At 36.1% G+C, this 16,012-nt stretch overlaps 1 long non-coding RNA gene across 18 annotated transcripts in view; it reads left to right on the forward strand.

Moving 5' to 3' along the window:
• LOC123789238 (uncharacterized) overlaps positions 1–16,012 on the forward strand; it is a 685,069-nt gene that overhangs the window by 287,816 nt on the left and 381,241 nt on the right. For all 18 annotated transcript variants that reach the window (XR_015723984.1, XR_015723985.1, XR_015723983.1 and 15 more), the window contains one exon: positions 4,336–4,428. This is a non-coding gene — a long non-coding RNA (uncharacterized LOC123789238). The remainder of the gene's footprint in view (positions 1–4,335; positions 4,429–16,012) is intronic.

Genomic DNA, 16,012 nt, shown 5'->3' on the forward strand with positions numbered 1-16,012 from the left:
GTATTTTATTTGGCCTCATACCATTCAAGACAGGTTCAATGAAACTTGGAACTGCTGAAAACATTACTAATCTTCTATTGCTATTTGCAGTTGGAGGTAACTGTCTCCTTACATCCCTTTTCCACTCAACTCAATGAAAATTAAAATTGACAGAAACAATTTCTAGAAGGAAAGTGGAAAAAATGAACAAAGGAGTTGAAAATATATATCCTCTTATCTTACATTAAGGCTCCTGTACACTGTTATAAGTTCATTTTTATTTTAATAATATTTCAAATATATAAAGTGCACATATTCAAATTATAAAAAGGAAATCGTATAAAGTAACTTTTTGAATGATAAGACAATAACTGTTTGGGATAGTTCATTTTATACAGACTATATGCAAGTCAATTGATTCTCAAAAGCTCTGGTGGTAAGTTAAGTTCACGGACACGAATTGAAAAGAGTTCTAAGATCACAGTACATTAAAACCTATAAAACTCCTTGTTTTGCCATGGTTTTTCAATGGTGTAGTTCAAATAATCTGTAAAGCATTATAATGTAACAGATACTGTAACATTATTCTTATCTTTTCATAGCTGAGCAATGAACATTTTGCTTTACCTCTGAGTAAAAAATATGGTTGACCAAAAAGAAATTTAGAGGGCAAATTCCAAGGTTCAGGGTTTCGTATCCAAATGTTATTTCTTTCCACTAAACACTTACAACAGAGGTTGCAAACTGGCATTCCTATGAACAGTTATTAACACGTTCGTGGTTGTTTGTTTGTAATGCATATTATATCAATATTTAATAAATGTTCCCTGTTTATCTGGATGTTCTGCATTATTTAAAAAGTAACTGATGGCAATACTGGATTCTCATTACTTCAAAGCAATGTTGTCTAAGACCAAGTAGTTCTTGCCGTCCTTACAAAAATTTTTTGCCTTCTTTATTAAATTTACCATTATCCCCTCCTATCCACTTGCTATCTTGTAGCTGACCAACTTGATTCATTTCTATTGAGTACCTGGCCCTCTAGGCATTGAGTTTGAATACCTTGCATAAAAGGTCTGGCTTTACCAAATCCTTAATATTGAAGTCTGCTGCAAATGTTGGGCTATTGTGAGGCCCAGAGTCTATTCTTACATAGGTCTGGAGTGGTATATTAAGAGCAATGGTTTTGAACTTCAATTACGTCCAATGCCTTCTCCTATCTCAAATGTTCTATAATATCTGTTTTCTAAAAGTGAAGTGAAATTTAAAGATAATGTAATCTACCCATACACACAATTAAGAAAATATACACCACCTTTAATACTAATGAAGAAAATTAAAGGGGTATAAATAAATGGTTGGATATGAGTACATTAAAGGGCGTAATAAAGTAGTCAGATGTATACCTCTAAAGAGATTTACTATGAATGTGAAAGCTGCAATTTTAGATTGATCCAAGAGCATAGCTTTGATGACTCTAATGGCGAAAAGAGCATCACACTCAACAACATGGTTTTCTGACATGGTTGACATGGTAAAGAATTCCTGGTAAAGTTTCAAACAAAACAAACTATCCAATCAATTTTGTGTGTGTGTATATATATATATATATATATATATATATATATATATACACACACACACTATATATATACACATATATATGTATATATATATTCATATACATATATATATATATATATATATATATGGCATAATGTAAATAAAACTATGCAAAGCTCCTTTGTACTTATGTGACAACCTGTTAGCGAGGTCTTGGGATTGGCTAAGTATAAACAGACATTTCTCTGCTGTGTATGTCTGTTTTCTGGTGGGCACTTAGAAAGTCAGATGGCATCTGGAAATTGCTTCATTCTGAATGACTTTCCTTCTTGTTAGAAGGTAACTAACGTCTGTGGACATAAGTAAACTGTGCCCCAACAAAATGCCAATACTGCTTTCCAAGTGTTGTGCCAACCAAAACAAAATAAAACAACAGACACCTCCAAATGTCTACTGGCATATATATAAACATATATAAAGATATTATTGCATTCCACTCTTTTTCATAATGAACATATATAAAGATATATAAAGATAATTTTAACTTTTCTCCTGTTTGGCAACTAATACAAATTGCTTTGTATATGTAATAATCATAAGAAAAAATCTGATTTGTAAACATAGATACTAAAAATTACATTTTACCTCAAGTTTTATTTGGGGATTAAATATAGTCTGAAATTACACTCCTTGCACAAGATAAAATATATTCTGATATCAAGATCTTATTTTTAGAATTCTAACTTTTTGATCTAAAATGATTTTTATATTTCTTGTATTTTTTTTGTTTTATTTCTAAGCGAGAAATGAGAAAGCTTTCATTCTTTGTAAGCACTCCTCAGATAACACGTTGTGCAGTCTTGAATTTTATAAAGAGAAAAAAACCCAAATTGGATATAATCCTCATAACTTTGTTTATACCTCTTTATTTATGAAATGTTACAATTTGATGTGTGATAGGATAACTTTGACTACAAAACACAATTTATCATCCGATTAAGATGACCCTGAGACAAATCTGCAGAAATCTTACCCTTTTTATATTTCTCTTTAACTTGTTTTCTAACAGCAGTGTTCTTTATGCTGCAAACAATAGTTTATTGTGATGCTAAACAGTCTTTGGCCTAGAAAAAGATTGAAGTCATTTAAATAGATGTTTAAATGATTGTCCCAATGAAAATGCCTGTGACATCTTATACTGTTGAGGTTTATCTGTGTGAGAAACCATCTGAGGGCACAGATCATTGCAGATTCATCTGATATCAAAAAATGCCAGCTATACTTACTTGATATTCATTAAATGAATTCTGAATTTGTAATTAGCTCTCTTTCAAAGGAAAAAAAAAGTCAAATTTCTTAATTAAAAAAATAGAATTTATCAACATTCCTTCTTACTCTCTGTCCACTACCACCATCACCAGCTCTGTCCAGGAATTAAAAATCTGTTATTCAAAGTTTTTCTTTTTTTTTTAAGATTTTTACTTATTTGTTTGTTTGTTTGTTTGTTTAAGAGAGAGAGAAAGCGTGGGGCACCTGGGTGGCACAGCGGTTAAGCGTCTGCCTTCGGCTCAGGGCGGCACAGCGGTTAAGCGTCTGCCTTCGGCTCAGGGCGTGATCCCGGTGTTGTGGGATTGAGCCCCACATCAGGCTCCTCCGCTAGGAGCCTGCTTCTTCCTCTCCCACTCCCCCTGCTTGTGTTCCCTCTCTCGCTGGCTTTCTCTATCTCTGTCAAATAAATAAATAAATAAAATCTTTAAAAAAAAAGAGAGAGAGAGAGAAAGCGCACATGTGTGCACAAAGCAGGGGGGTGGAAGGGAGAGAGGCAGAGGGAGAGGGAGAAGCAGACTTCAGCTAAGCAGGGAGCCCGAAGAGGGTCTCCATCTTAGGACCCTGAGCTCCTGACCTGAGTCAAAGGTAACTGCTTAAAGGACTGAGCCACCCAGGCACTCCTTCAAAGTTTTTCTTATGAACCCAATGCTGACGTACTGTTTATAACCAGAGTCAGAAATGTCTCAAGTAATCAAATACATTTTAACATGTTATGATTTTTATCTCATCCTTTACCTAATCTTTAGTGCAATGCAATAATAAGGTAAAGAGACAAAGGAGAAACAAAGACTTTGAGTAATCTAGAAATCGTATAAAATATTCCAAGTGCTAGAAAGCAGCCTGGCCTATAGACTGTCCAGAGCTTTTTTGTTTGTTTGTTACCACTGACAGGAATCAGAGAATAGCATGCAAGAATGCAAGAGGAGGGGCGCCTGGGTGGCACAGTGGTTGAGCATCTGCCTTCGGCTCAGGGCGTGATCCCGGCGATCTGGGATCGAGCCCCACATCGGGCTCTTCTGCTGTGAGCCTGCTTCTTCCTCTCCCACTCCCCCTGCTTGTGTTCCCTCTCTCGCTGGCTGTCTCTATCTCTGTCGAATAAATAAAAATCTTTAAAAAAAAAAAAAAAAAAAAAAAAAAAGAATGCAAGAGGACATTCATTATTAAATTAAAAAGACCAATATAAATATTTAGTATTTTTGTTTGGTTTTTATCATTCCACTAAAGATACTCTTGTATAATATTGAATATTAGCATTTTCTAAAAAAAAGGCTACAAGTTTTTTTGTTACCACATACTGTTCTAGAAGTTTGAAATTCTCCATTAGGAGACAGAGTCTACCATCACTTTGAACTTGAGCCTTTGTAACTGCCTTGACATATAAAATGGCTAGAATTGACGCTGCATAACTTTCAGAGTTAGATCATAAAAGATGACATGTCTTCTACTTTGTTCTCATATTCTCAGGACTCATCCTTGGAATCTGGCCACCATACCATGAGGAAGTAGCCAAAACCCATGAAAAGTCTTAGGGAACAGTCAGCATCAATCACCATAAACGTGAGTGAACAAGCTTTCAGATATTCTAGCCCCAGCCTGCAAGCTGCTTCATTTGACACAGAATGGAGGAGGGATGGACTGTATTCCACCAAGCCCTGCTCAAACTATACTGGGATTGAGGGGAAGAAACGGAGGCTGTAAGAATTGAAACAAATGATTAACCTTTTTTTACGCTGCCCCTCCCAATACAAACATTTACTAGTCTCCAAGACCTCACATTTTTTAGGGGGAAAAAATCAATCCCTACTTTAAAATTTTTTACCTATGTCACAAAATCCTAGTTGATAATCCCATTTTAAAAAGGTAACTACATATTTATACTATTGGACAGCCTAGATCTCATATACAGCCTGGAAGAAAACACAATTACCAATACTTGCATCATTTCTCCATAAACCTTTTAATACAAATGTACTTTTACTATAATTAAAATGTGTAAGTCCGCTGAGGGACTATTTCTAGACAAATTTTATAAAATTTTTATAAAAGCCATTTTATGAATGCTAAACTCAAGATAGATATTCCTGATAATTTCTAATGCATCAGAATATATGTTAAATAATTTTAAAGGGAGCTTCACATCTATTTAAGGTATTTCTAAGAGGAATGCAGCAAATATGCTGCATTGTCTTTGGAAAGGTCCTGCAATGGTGCCTGTTTGTTCAGATTTATAAATTTTATAAGGACTAATTTTCATTTATCATTTGCTCAGGATGGGACATCGTCTTCGTTTGTGTCTGATAAGAGAATTAAAGAATAATAACATATTGCAGTAATTATTTCATTATTATTTCTTAACTTGAAGAATATTTACTACCTATCTCTTATGGATATTGTGAAATCATTTACTTTGTAACATCTTTAAATCCTTTTATGAAAAGTGTCATAAAATGTGCTAGAGCGTTGTGATTCTTTTATCCCTTTCTAAGCTGTCATCTTAGTTGTCAATTTTCCTCTGGGAGTGTGTATTCTAAAGATGTTTTTGCCAAACATCATAGTAGGGCTTTAAACTAAGTGTCTAAAACTATTCACTATGAACACAGGGTAAATTGGGTTACATTGGAATGACAGTATATTCATTTGCAAGTCCCCTGACACAGTCATTTCAGCAACTTAACTTTAGCATTTACAGCCAGCTCCCAGCTGCAGAGGGAAATTCAATGGTCTCATTATTGTGTCTGAGCTGAACTGTGTCATGCAGGAGGAGATCCAGAGTCGCAGGCAGATTGGGGCCTTCCGGTTCATCTGCGGTTTGAGCTGCTTCAGCAGCGGCGGCAGAATCAGGAGGCAGGATAGCATCAGCTCTTAGGGAGGAAGCTCTGGTTCGTCCGCAAATCCTAAACGAATAGCAATTTTTGCCCTTTGAGGCGCACAGAATTCTTTTGAACTCCTGTTGGATTCAGGGATCACAGGGATCAGCTTGACTCCTGGAAGCAGGATGTGTTCATTCAGAGGCAGCAGCTTTGGCAGCCAAAGAGGATTGTCAGAGCCTATTTTCCTTTTAGCAGCAGGAGTAAGTACTGTAAAGAAACAGGGCTCAGGGAGGCTGCATGATGCATAAACAGTATGTAATCCACCGAATGTGCTGGGAATTACAGAAGAAGGGGAAGGAGCACAATTCTGCTGATACTACACTGGGGCGGTGGGGTGGGAAGACCTCTAGGCCACATAGACTACTGCTTGCCAGAGAGGCCCTTGTTATTTGGAGGAAGTAAGATGTCCCATGCATGTTGAGCCGCCATCTCCAAGCTTTGTATCAAAAAGGGAAAAAACTCTAAAATTCTGTCGCTGAATTCTGAATTAGTTGTATTGCTTAATCATGTCACTTATTCAATCTATTAAATTATTTAGAAAATAAAGGAGGGGGTTTGTGGTTTAATAGCTAAAATCAACACAAGCATCAAAATAAGCAAAGGTCAATGCTGGGAGATGGGGCAGGATGCTATTGCTTTATGCATAAGGGAGAAGAACATATATTTCAGAGAATTGACTCTATTGTGTGAAATATGAAATGTTTTCCTGGGGATTTGTATTAAAGCCAGCATTTGACTCTTTGAGTCGACTGCGCAAACACTCTGGGCAGGAATAAATAAAGAAGCTATCATCAATCATTGGATATTTATGCTAAGGAGGACTGTTTTCTTCTTTCTTTGTCATTTGTTTAATGGCCCACTCAGCATGACTCCTGAAGGCTATGGCTCCAAGCCCTGAAGGCACATGCCCCAAATCCAGCACATGGTCTCCCCAGGCTAATTTACCAGCCCTATTCAGAAGAAGGAAACTGAAAGTAGGAAAGAGCAACAAAGAGAAGGGTTTGGTCAAGCATAATACTTGCAGCTGCATTTCTGTTTCTGAGAGCGCTGTGACTTGCCAGCCCTTCACGGCAGTATTTTCAGGAGAGCAGGATTTGGCATGATTTTCTTCCTGTGGGGGAAAAGAAATGGCAGGAACTCCATTATTATATTTTAAAATTGCCCTCTTACTTCCCATTGAAAGAAAAAAAATTTAGGCTATTTTAGAGGATAATAAAATAATGAACAACAATTAGTCGAACTTCGTGGAAAAAAAAGAATGCTTCCTTATATGATAATATTTGTCAGCATAATTGTGTCATTTAGGTAGAGAGGAGCCTTTCATTTATTGCTATGGTATAGCTTTCAATTTCCAAACATTTGACATTTAGGAAGACTGTAGAAATGTATACTTTGTTGCATCCTTACTCTTGGAAGCAAAAGAAGACGTTTAAGAAAAACATGGTATAAGGTTTGATTTATCGACAAATTTTGACATTTTAAGCTATCATGCTTATTTTTTCCCCAAAGTTGTTGGAATTGGTTTTGAAATATGTCTATATTATGCATAGTGAAGCCAAATTGGTCTGAGTAGCCAATATTTTAAAAGTTTTGCTCATCTCTTGTGACTATTTAAATATATGGATTCTAAAGAAAGGTGAGCTACAAGGCATTGGCAACATGTTTCCCAGTAACTGAATTAGTGAAATTCACCTTTGTGGTCAGCTATTTTCTACTTGGTTACTTTAGAATTATCAAGGCTTGGGAAAGGAAAAGGAAGAAGAAAGACACAAAGGCTTCAGACTGCTCTCCTCTGACCCCAAGGAAACGAATTAGTAAATAGAGATGACAAGCTCTTGGACCACAGAATATGATTATGGTTGTTCTTAAAAGAAATCTCGGATTGCTAAAGTATTTTATCTGGGGTCATAAATCTGCACTCTGCATTAAATAATAAAAAGACACCTAATGTTTCTATCTCAAACATGCTTTTTCTGGAGTTTATCTGATTCTAAATTCAACTTTTAAACATTTGTTCTATATGCATTTGTTGAGCATATACTATATCAAAGAATAGCTACCAGAGGCTGGAAAGATAAAGAAGATGGGTTCTCTGCTAGGCTTGGAACAAGTGTTATATTGAAAAATAAAACATATTTAGTTCAGTGATAAGAATACAAATACTGTGCAATGGATAACCATGGAAAAGGCCATTAATTTCAGCTAGTTTAATTTTAGATGGCTTTATGAGGAATTGGCATTTGAGTTGAGCCTGAAAAGGTGGTCAGAATTTCCATTAAGGGAGAGAAATCATGAGCATAGGGACTGAGTTATTAAAGCTTACACTATTCTCTGGAAAAACTGAATTATAGAATGCATGGAGAGGATAACAGGATAGCTGTAAAACACTGAGCATGAGTTGTTTACTGAATAACAGTGAAATCTGAATTAGAGTGTAGTATACCTAGTGGTTAAAATGCATTCTGAGAGTCAACATAACATAAGGAAAAGAAAGTGGTTATAGATTTCAGAAGAACCTTTCAGGTTCATATCCTGTCACTTCCACTCAACCATGGGAGCATTTGTCAGCTTCTTCAAGCTCCAACTGTAAAACATATCTACTGTAAAACTGATATGACAGGTTTAACATGGAGATTGAACTGAGATGCTATATATGAAATATACTCATGTTGTGCCTCATTATTCAATACATGGCAGCTGCTATTATTATTACTGTTATTAGCCATGTTCTTATTGTGTAATGTAAGACAAAGTTGGAACCGTGGTTTGCTGGAATGTTATGGAAAGAAATTAAAGTTAGGTTAAACTTACTGTAAATTGGAAAATCTACTTTGAAGAAGGCTGTAATGTTATTAAAACAGTTTTAGAATATTGACTGAAGCAGCATGAAATTTGTGGTGGAGGCACGGAAACCAGTTAGGATGGTACAACATAGACTGCAGACAAATGTGGAAAAATAAGAATCAGACTGGCGAGAGACCAAGTGACACTTGGAGAAGTAGGAGAACTCGGATTTATTTTATGCCGTTGGACCCAGATGAGCTCGTGCTCCAAATTCTGGGCCCCGGGCAGCGGAGTTATAGGGCTTTTGTAGGGGACTTCAGGCAGTCAGTTTCCTAGGACTATGCTGACTGCTGGTAGGTGAGTTTAAACTGGGGGAGTGGGGGCTGCTTTAGGTGGGAACAGTAGTGCAGGGAGCCTGTGGCGGGAAGCCTGTTTACAGAAGCAGAAATGGCTGGTTATCTCTTGCTCCCAGTAGGGCTTCTGGTTATCTCTAGCTTATTGTTTGTAACTGTCCATCTTCTGGGGCCTCCTGGCCTGGGCCTGCTCTGGTCAATTTTCCTTTTCAATAGATAAGAAAGCCCAATGGCAGCAGATGGAAACTATTATACCCATTGCACTTGATGATCCAAAGTACGAAGAGCTTAAAACGTTGATTACATTTTCATCGTGAGAAACCAGAGCAAAGGAAGAGAAAATATTTGGAAATACATATGAGGTGTTCAGTTTACTTTCAGTGTTTGAAGTGTCAGATGACCTGAAATCAAAGTGTTCAGCAGAAGAGAGATATCAACGCAATTGTTGTAAATTTTGGACTTATCAGCACAAATGTAAATGGGTGTAATTTCCCAGGAAGAGAAAGTATTATGAGAAGAGAAGAGACTAAAAGTAGTAACTTGAGGAATCCCAACATTAAAAAAAGGGAAGACACAATAAAGAAGATTTAAAGGTTTAAAGAGATAGCTTCATTCCTCAAATCTTTTGTTTAGTTATACGACCATATTTTAAGAGGAATATGGACTGTTGGAATAACTTTAAGAGAGTATGAGGACACTTAGAATGTGAAGAGAAAGTAAAGAAGATTAGAGAAATAAAGACTCAGATGCTATAAATTCTTGGAGGGCCACTACATGAAGGAAACACTTGGCCTTCTCTTCCTCCCTCTCTTTCCTTCTTCATACTCTTTTATCTTTCTCTTCTTCCTTCTTCATGTGCACAGAAAAAAAATAAATAAAACAGTTCTAACTTAGGGTTCAACAAAGAAAGTGAGACAGATCCACTAGTCATAATTACAGTCCATTTAAGCTACAAGTAGCTTCCGTCCCAGGGTTACACACTTAGTACTATTCAAGTTCTGTCTTGCTGTGATGTGGGGGATTAAATATTATAAGGTAAAGAGCACACATCTAATACAAGATTTTTAAATGAGGTTAATCATCCTATTTTAAAATCATTCAGTTTTCCATTTTTCTCCTATACAGACTATTAAATATATACCATTATGGTCATATACACAGGTTATGTGTAGTTACATCTGTGTCTGTTCTCTGTTTCATACAATCATTTGATCATAACACATGAATATTTATTAAAATGAGAGGTGGCAGATGTAATGCAAACATTTAATATTTTAATAATCTAAAATTTCACTGTATTTTGATTTGAAATATATTATGATTTGGGTATCAGCAATTTGAAGGAAGTGTCTATAAAGCTGTTGCAAAGCAGTCTCACTTTTATTTACTTCCCACAGAAAAAAGTAGAAAGCAGAGAAGAATGATTAAAATCATTAAAATATTTAGTTAATATTTTATTAACCATCACTGAGTAATATATTAAAATGCTGCTGGTAATTGGGTGAACTGCCTCTATCATATCAAAGATGGGAAATTTAAGTTATAGATGGGCTCAGCATCTTTCATTAAATTGGGCATATTTTATAGACATTATTTTCCAATATTTATCACTGATAAGACTTCTCATTGTCTTTGTCTCTGCCTCTTCATTCCAAATCATAGTGTTCCATATGCCCCCAAAAAGAACTTTCTCTTTGATATTAAGTTCTGAGGCAATTTCTTGGTTGTCGTTGTGTCTCCACAGCGCAAAGCTAATTCTTTTAATTGTACTCTTGAGTTAAACCAAATGTACTTCCATTTATTTCTCAAATTGTGCCCAAAAGAAAGTAAAAATGTTAAGAAATTTTCAAGAAGCTGGGTTAATCGAACAATGTATACTTTGACATCCACAATATTTTGACCAAAAACTTATAATTTAGTAACCTCAAGTTGAAGAAACTTATTCAATTCTTATTTTCTTCTTTATCAGCCATTATATATTAAGCAAAATGATAAAATAGGTTTATCAAATTCTGAAAAAGATAATTCTTTTCAAGGGAACCAATTTATGCAAACACAATTCTTCAGAGCAAGTACTCTTAACATTCAGGTCCATAGTTATATGTTGGCCTCCTGGATTCCACATTGACTTTGCTCAACAACAATGAACATTAAAGAAATAACTGTAAGATTCATGCACTGGGGTAAAAATAAAAGCAACAGTATCATACATCTATTCAGACACACCTATCCAAAACCAGTTCTTGTCCTCAAGAAATTCAGCTGATCTGTGGAAGGTATAAAAATAACCTTGTAAATTTTTTTAAATGTTATGATTGCTTATAATATTGGACTGCACCACACTTTATGAAAACCCTAAAGAGAGAGGGATTTACCCATAATAGGAAGGTCAAGGTAGACTTCAACAAAATTCCATAAGGCCAAGGAAATGTATCTATTTGATTCAGTACTGTGTTTCCAGTGTTTAGTAATAGCTCATGTTCCACCTTAGGAGTTCAGTATGAGTTGAGTAAATGGGTATAATAATGGATGAGTGAATTGATTAACGAAGGAGTGACATTAGAGTTGGATCTTGAAGTATCTTTAGGAGTTCAGAAATTTGAAGGTTCAGATGAAAAAGAAGGAAGCCTAATTTAGAACACTGACAAACAAAATGGTATTGAAGAGGTGGTGTCAAGGAGGAGCATCCAAAATTTTACTCTGTAACATTCTGATTTTGAAATGCTTGCAGAAATCCTGATAAAGATACCAGGTAGAAAGTTGTAATTGATATTAATACTATCAAGAAATTAAAACTATAGTGTATGTGTGTGTGTATACATAGATATAGACAGATATAGATAGATATAGATATAGATGGTAATTGAAACTATGGAAAAGGATGACTAAGCCCTAAGAGAAGTAAGAGACTAGGGTAGGTAATAGAGCAACATTAAAACGGAAACAATCTATACAGGCACCCCAAAATTTCCAGTTACAACACAGTCAACACATTCTCTTTCAGGATGCTAATGAAGAAAAAAAATAGTGAGGAGTCAGTAGGTTGATGGGAGGTGAGATTGAGCTAAAATTTATTTGAACATATTTTTTGGTTGAGATGAGAGAGCCAATGAAAAGAAAGACACATGAACAGGAAAATTTGACAGACCAAGACGCTAGCGAGTGAGGAAAGAATTGTCCTAATGAGCATGGCTGAAAGGCTGTATCAGAAAGAGGGTGGTTTCTTTGCTTCTAAGGCAGGAGAAAAGAATCTGAGACCCTTAACTGAGGGCAGAAGGAAGGACATTGGAGAATGTTTCTATTTGTTTCCTCCATGCTCGCGATGTAATAAAAAGCTAGCTCATTTGCTCAAGGCAAGTGGATTGGTGTTGATGGAAGAGAGCGTAAGAGAATGGTAAAAGTTTGGAATAACCTCCACACAGAGTGGTGTGGTGGCTGATAGAAAGGAGCCAAAAGATCACTGTCAAACTAAAGAAACAAATGAGTCTAGAAAACCTAGATTTGTAACAGAGTCAGTCAGCACCTTGGAGCAATTTCTCCAGCAGTGCTTGGTAACAGGAATAGGGCAAAATGGGAAATTGATTGGTGTAGGAAGAGAGAGGAGCTGAGAGGGTAGTGGCAGGTCAAGGGAGTGAGGTAGTGTTTTCAATAGATTCCAGTGCAAGTGAATCTGAACAATGGTACCATGCATGGCTATTTAGAAACCCAAAGATTGGGAGATTTTTTTAAATGCCCAATAGTAAGTTTTTTGGTAGTGAAAGTGAGAACGAGGATGAAGTATAGAAAATTGTGGTTAAAAAGCAAGAATTTTCAAATTGGAAATGGAGAGGATATGAGGATAGAATCCTGGAAGTTAGCATAGCCCCAGTGTGGAAGGAGGCATCGGTGGCAGTATTTTCAGTTTTTAGATTAATCCAGTAAAATTTATTAGTCTTTATCCCGAAAAAAAAAAAAAAAAAAAAACTTGTTTCTGTCATGGAAATTAAGCAGGGGGTGGAGAACTGGAACAATGATAACAACAATAGCAACAAAACATTCTTCGACAATAATCTGTCCAGACAATGACTCGATAGAACAATTCAGCATTATCATCATCATCATCATCATTCTTTAGCTTTTTAAAAGCCTCCACTTAATTCTAACAATATTTGTTATGTTGGCCGGCACTATTATTCCTACTCCACAGATGAGGGGAAAAAAAGAAAGTAAGATTATTGAACCTAAAACTGATAAGTGTAGAAGGCGGAACTTGAATCGCAGACTTTTGGATAAAAGTGTGTTCTTTACATTATTTACATCTACACCATGCTTTTCTGTTTAAGTTACAGTGCCGTTTCTCTTATCTGTAATTTCAAGAAGTCAGTTGGCACAAATCAACTTCTATTTCAAAGTAGAGAGACTTAATATTTTCAGATAATTTAGAGGTAGATTGATAATGTATACATAGTACATGTAAAATATTTGACCTTTATAGAATACATGCAATCTATAACAGGTTGTGCCCCTATGTGTTCAGACAAAATATGTGCTCTGAACACCAAGGAAATCCGTTTGTTAATCCCTACGAAAAGGTATTAGATACATTTTGGGTAACCTTATTTATGTCACTTTAGTCCTGGGTGTGTTCCTTGTGCTGGGACAAGGATGATGGAAAGGGAAGGCTTAGAGTGAGAAGCAGCTGAGCAGTGCAGTCACACAGAGCAAATTATTGTGGCAAAATGTTTCTTTTGTATAAGGCAATAGACAGAAGACATCAACTGTTAACTATGTATCCCTTATTAAAGCAGACAAAGTATACTAGTTAGTAAGCTAGTGCCAATGGAAGGTCTTTACAAAGCTGGATTTCCAAAAATGGGCACTGGTGTCTCAGTCACAAAAAGTCCTAAGAGGCTTACGACTGACTTCAGCTGTCTCTTAAATGACAGTAATAATGTAAAAACCCATCTTTATCTATGCATATCCCAAGGAGGCTCAATTTATCAAGAATAATTTTCTTCCTAAACCCTTGTTTGCTTGCTGCTTACAGGGACTTTTCTTTTTATTTTACTCCTGAGTTTATCTGCAGACTCAGTGGCTGCAGTGATGTTAAATATTTGGAGGGACAGCTTCCATTATCTGCAGGTTGCTAATGTGACAGACAATTGTGCAGGTAGGAGGCAGAATATAGGGAGCTCCAGGAGCAAAGGTATAAGGAGTTTAGCCTGCTGGCGGGTTCTGGCGCAGGGCGCCTGGTAGTATGGAGCATATGCCGATCATGAAGCTGATATACATGTAAAATGTGCCTGCGAGTATTTGGAGATTTTTATAAGCTGGGTTAACATTTTTCTGCAGGAAGGGTGAGAATGCTTCCAGGTTGCATAAAATCCTAGTAATGAAAGGACGCCTCTGTACAATCTGCCCTGGTCTCTAACCATCCATTCTTTCACGTTGCCCCACCATCAACAACAGCCTTGCAGGCAAAGTTTGTTCATGCTACAGTGTGCAATTATGCTTTTTATTGTTTTCTGTATGCCTCCTAAGAAGACAATCACCCTTGATATCATGGTGATATTTCAGCAATTTTTTATAGGCTCCTTCCAGTCCCTTATTATTAAGCATTTCAACCTCATTAATAATTGATGTCCACGTTTAAGTCGCTGGTTAGAAAATACCTCTAAGATTTTACTTTATTAGCTTTTGAGTAAATGTTCTCCAAATCTCCTCTGCATTTTGTTAAAAATGAATGTTATATATCTTTTGATAAAACCTACAGAGTTAAGTGCCTAATAATATACTACATGACTAAAATGACAATATTTTAGCTTTATGCTGAAGTATGAAGGTTTGCCTGCAAAGGTATGAATCACTGGTTTTTCATTTCTTTAATTCTGTATTAATTGGTACTTGAGGCAATAAACCATAACATATAACTCTGGCTTCAGATAAGCTTTAATGAGAGCCTGACCTTTGCTTAGATACTTCGGTGACAGTGAAAGGGTTCAGGATAACCCTTTGAAGCTCAAATTTATGAGATAAATGTTCTTAGCATTTCCTTATCTTAGCTTGAGCTGATTATTGGGGATATTCTGGGGGGTTATAATTGAGACTTGGAAGAAAATTATATTCTATTATGTCCAGTTCAGTGGAAGCTTAAATAGCATTAGTGTAGCTTCTTTTTAGTTCATTATTTTGCACCTGGAAAGGAATGAGGTTCAGAGATCAACAAAAGGCATGCAACTGCCCCCAAAAATAGTATAAAAATGATTAAAGGATCACAGATATTTTCACTGTATCAGCATAAAATCTCATTTAAAAGGGACTAGCTCTCATTCATATGTTTATGTGCTATAGGACAGTGAAATCAGTGTTTAAACTGCATTTTGCTGTCGACTCATCAAACTGAAGAGTCAGAGACATATTTTATAGTTCCAGCGCTTTAAAGGAGGTGAAACTGGAAAAGTGGAATATGGAAGATTTGAAGTGTTTGGATACACAGTTGTAGGGAAATATTTGCAATTTGATTACGTTTAGTATGCCTTTTTTTTTTTTTTTAATGTTTTAAACCAGAACTAGAGCTGTGGCAACATACTGAGAAAGCTTGAATTCAAGTTGACAGAGAGAGGCAGAGGATGTAAATGTGGACAAGCATGGACCCACACAGCCTGATGAGATCAAAACACTAGGACAGAGTCATTTTAAGGTCCTACTCTAATTTATGTACTTCACGACAATGACTGGCTTTGACCATTATCAGCCCCGGAAAATCTCCCTTTCCTTGGCAAATCTGATATGGCTTTCTTCTGGTTCTCTTTCTACTCTGGCTGCTCTTTCTCAGCCAGGTTTCTGCAAGATGCTCAGTATTTGCTGAATGAATAGATGATTCTCCTATGAGATTACTTCTTACCCCTTCCCACATTTTCAGCTAACACAACAGTGTACGAATTATTAATTAATCACTGACTTGTAAAGAAAAGGTAAAGTTACATGACTCATGTGTCATCGGGTTCATGATGGGAGACCAGACACATGCATTTGCTCTGTGTCCCCCTTCAGTTAAAACTAAAATCAAAATAAAAGATATCATAAAAAAGTAAACAAACCCATGGCCGAGGAAGAGAGGACAATGACAAAAGAAGAGAAGACATCTGCAACTTT

Source organism: Ursus americanus, chromosome 3 (genome assembly GCF_024610735.1).
Source record: "Ursus americanus isolate L20-20 chromosome 3, mUrsAme1.1.p, whole genome shotgun sequence".
Lineage (NCBI taxonomy): Eukaryota > Metazoa > Chordata > Mammalia > Carnivora > Ursidae > Ursus > Ursus americanus.